Consider the following 3,882-nt stretch of genomic DNA (forward strand, 5'->3'; position numbering starts at 1 on the left):
GGAAAAAAAGAAGATAAATGGAGGCACAGTTAATAGCTGCATAGACCCATAGTCATAGAAGGCAGAAAATCCAATAGATAACAGAAAAATTACAAAGCTGTAGAATGTGAAACTCAGGTGCTTTCTACAAATGAGAGAAAGGCGGAGATGGAGGGAGGAAGGGAGAAGGGAGAAGAGAGGGAAGAGGGAGAGAGAGAGAAAGAGAGAGAGAAAGAGAGAGAGAATAGTAACAATGTAGAGAAGAAAAATGATCATGTCAGAAGCAGAGAGAGCCAAAATGAACAGTTAATGAAAGAATTGTAAGGGAAAGACTTGGGGCCTCACACAAGGAGAGATAAATAGCATAAGGAATTGGTCCTACCCATGGCTGATCAAACTCATACAGCTGGATTCTCTTGTCTAGATTTTATAATGGAGAGCTAGCAAAGGCTGGGGAGTAACCTTCATTTTAGACCCCACTAAAGGATGTTAAGGTAGGCTTGTAATATCAGGGATGTCTTTAAAATAATAATGTTATTCCTTCCTAGTTTTCCCTAAATCCTCAGTTTAGGTCTTAGAGAACATTTTAGACATTTTTTTTTTATATCCAAGACCAACTTCCTATAGAGAAATATAAATATCTACAATTTAAAGTATGATTTAATTATTTTTCTGTAACATTATATAATTATCTGTCACTTTTTATAGTAAGCAAGGCAATAATGTATTCAGTTTTAGAACAAATACCTACACATCGTGTTTATGCACACATTAACACACACACACACACACCCCCTAATTTATATTAATGCCCTTAGAGAAGAATAAATTTTAAGGACAGGTGAAAATAGAAATAGGCAAAGATGATGGAATTGGGAGTGGAACAGATATGCATAGTCTGAAAGAAGGCAGACAGCCCTGGGACCTGTTGTCTTTTCCTGAACTTTTTGAGTATTCTGGCTTACTTCTATGCTGCTGGTTTTACACTTTGTCAAACTACATTCCACACTGCTCTTAAAAATCATCCATACACCAGTCTGATTATATAATATCCTTGCCTTATTACTTTCAATGACTCCTTATATTCTCTTAATAAAATAAAATTCCTTAGTTTGACTTTCCCCAAATCTACTTTTCTCTTATATATTACTATGTGCATTCTACCTTTATTCACAGTGAACTGCTTGTCATTTCTTTCAAGCATGTTATTATAATTGAGTATTGTTCATTTCAATTTTTTCCACAATTATGTGTGAACAAAATGTGTGAGATGGTTCTAGATCATTTACTGAAAGAAAGCAAACTTCTCTGCTTCTTTCCCAGAGATAACCACTTACATGTGTATTAATCACATTGTTATCAATTTTAATTTATAAATTAAATGCTTACATTGAAGCATCTTAATTTTTCAGTCTTAATCATTAGCAGTCACCATGTCAAAAGGACATGTAAACAGCCCTAGTTCTGGAAGAGTCCTTGGGGCAAGAAATTCAAGCCGCTTGTCAACAGACAGCAACTATTTGCCAGATATTTGGCTGAGCCATTTTGGCAGTGGATTCAGGCCCCTCAGTCCTCAGGTGACTAAGAAGACCTAGAAGATATTTTAACCGCAACTTCATGGGTGACATTCAAGTAAGAAAGAACCAGGTAAGTTGTTTTGATTTACTGTGAGATAATAAATGCTGTTTTAACTTGTTAAATCTTCAGATAATTTGTAGCACAGCCACAGACAACCAATAAAATTTTTGTACCTTGAAGTAGAAATGCTGCCAAATAAATACCTAACAGTGTAAGAGCCTTTGCATCATAGGAGTGGACAGAAGATGGAGGGACTTTGAGGACAATATCATGTTAGTGAAAACTTAAAAGTACCTTGAACAGATTCTTAGTAGAAGTACAATGGACCTTAAAGAGTCAGAAAAATTCTATCAGAACCTGGAACAAGGGAGTTATTATTAGACACTGGGAGAAAGTTTAGTAACGCTGTCAACTGAGGTAATATGAAAAATAACTTAATAAATCAAGTATTCTTGCCCAGTAGAATTACAGCCAATGTTTTCAAGATTTTTTTTTCTATCTTCCTGCTGCTTAGACTGAAATGTGAGAGGAGAGGAATAAGCTGAAGGAAGAGCTGCTGAACTACAGGAGCCAAGAGTAGCTGGTTTCAAATAGTTCCAGGCTTTTCTGTTTGCACACAATCCTAAAATTGAGAATGGATATAGGGCAAGTAACAAATTTAGGGCACTTCCCAGGAAATAGCATTTAAATAGGAAGCTGAGAGCATGGTTGTAAATTCTCTCTTAAGATCTCAGGTAGATCAAATATAGTGCCTCAGAGAATAATTCAGTCAAAAAACAGGGATTTAAAATAAGCTTTAGGGCTGTTCCTAAGGATTCCCAGCAGAATTCTTATTTAAATAAGAGCTTATCATAGAATGATTTGTGTGTACAGATTTTGTCTAATATAGTGAGTGTATCCCTACGTGATACTCAGGGGCCCCTCAAAATTTTAAGGAAAATTGTATTGGCCTAAATACAGTGGATACTATACTAAAAAAGAGTCACTACAGAAGGAAAAGTAGTCTGGATTTTCAAATTTCTACAGGAATTAATTAGACTGAAAAATCTGTAGAGCTGTGAACATAGACTATCTTACATTGAAAAGAATTATGAAATCTGTCAAGCAGCATATGGCTGTACTACACTTTTCCCTCCTTTCCATTGCTATAGACTTTTACTCCGTTTATCTGGGGGTGGAAGAGAACTTTGTATGGATAAAGATTGAAACTTTGCTTTTTTGTGGATTTGAGCAAAATAGTTTTTGAAGGAACAATTTATTTTATGACTGAAAGTGTTTACTATGTAGTACATAAGAATGGCTGACAATTTAATGTATGATGCACAGAAGCATACTTCTAAGAGTGAAACTGGGCTGTATTAATGATTATTACTTGAAAATCAATCATAAACCAGAACCATCCTTGGCAAACAGTTGTTTAGCCCTCTAATTTAGACAGTCTAGAAAAGTTGTAGCATTTCTGGAAAAAGTAGAACAAGGAAAAAACTCCCACTCTCACTGATGAAATAAGGGAATTAAGCAGAAAATAAAATTACTTTGGTATTACAGCTCTTGAACTCTTGTTCAGTACAATAATAAATGTGTAATATTAGGACATCATTTGCATACTTAACATGTCCCTACACCTCTGTCCGTTTTTTGCTTCACTCCATAGTCCAGCTGTCAGCTTTACTATTGCTTCATACATGGTCAAAGTTTATTAAATTTACATTTATTATGTAACTGTTTATTGTTTGCCTGGATCCAATGATAAGCAATTTAGTTTGTACTCAAAAGAGAGAGTTCCAGTGTTCTGAACAAATATCTCTTTGCCTTTTGTCTTGCTAAATCTTGATTTCTTTTTCTTGTTGTTGTTGCTTGACATTTTTCCTTATTTTTCACATTTAATTCAGAAGCAATTTCTGCAATTGTACTTCAAAAATGTATCTTCATATGACCACTATTTCTCATTTATATTTTGCCTTCTTAGTACAAATTACATGGTCTATCAGACACATTTCCAACTGGTCTTGCAGCTTTGCGTGGTGGCAGTATTGTAGCCTGTGATATTTGTCAGAGGCACAATTATTGCTAGTCTAACTGGTCTTCCACTTCACTCACGGTCCTAGAGTCATTTATATGTATGTATGGATGGCAAGTGATGACGTAAATTTATTTGCCACTTTATGTTACTGTCAGACACAATGTCCTCCATTTGTTTCACTTCATCTTGGAATAACATGCAGACTTCTTGCCCTCACCTGACATGTGCTCCCTAATCCTGTATGGATTTTCCTTTGTGGTCTTACTCCAAACACATCTCCCATTTTCTCCTATATTCCAGCT

The 3,882-nt window shown here is 35.3% G+C and overlaps 1 pseudogene; it reads left to right on the forward strand.

Annotated features, from left to right (window-relative positions):
- The first annotated feature begins 3,570 nt into the window (after positions 1-3,570).
- Positions 3,571-3,636, forward strand: LOC147826958 (U4 spliceosomal RNA; annotated as a pseudogene).
- Positions 3,637-3,882: the final 246 nt, after the last annotated feature.

The sequence above is a fragment of the Heterocephalus glaber genome, unplaced genomic scaffold (assembly GCF_053883595.1).
Source record: "Heterocephalus glaber isolate CG9 unplaced genomic scaffold, H.glaber_assembly_v1.0 deba00001457, whole genome shotgun sequence".
Lineage (NCBI taxonomy): Eukaryota > Metazoa > Chordata > Mammalia > Rodentia > Bathyergidae > Heterocephalus > Heterocephalus glaber.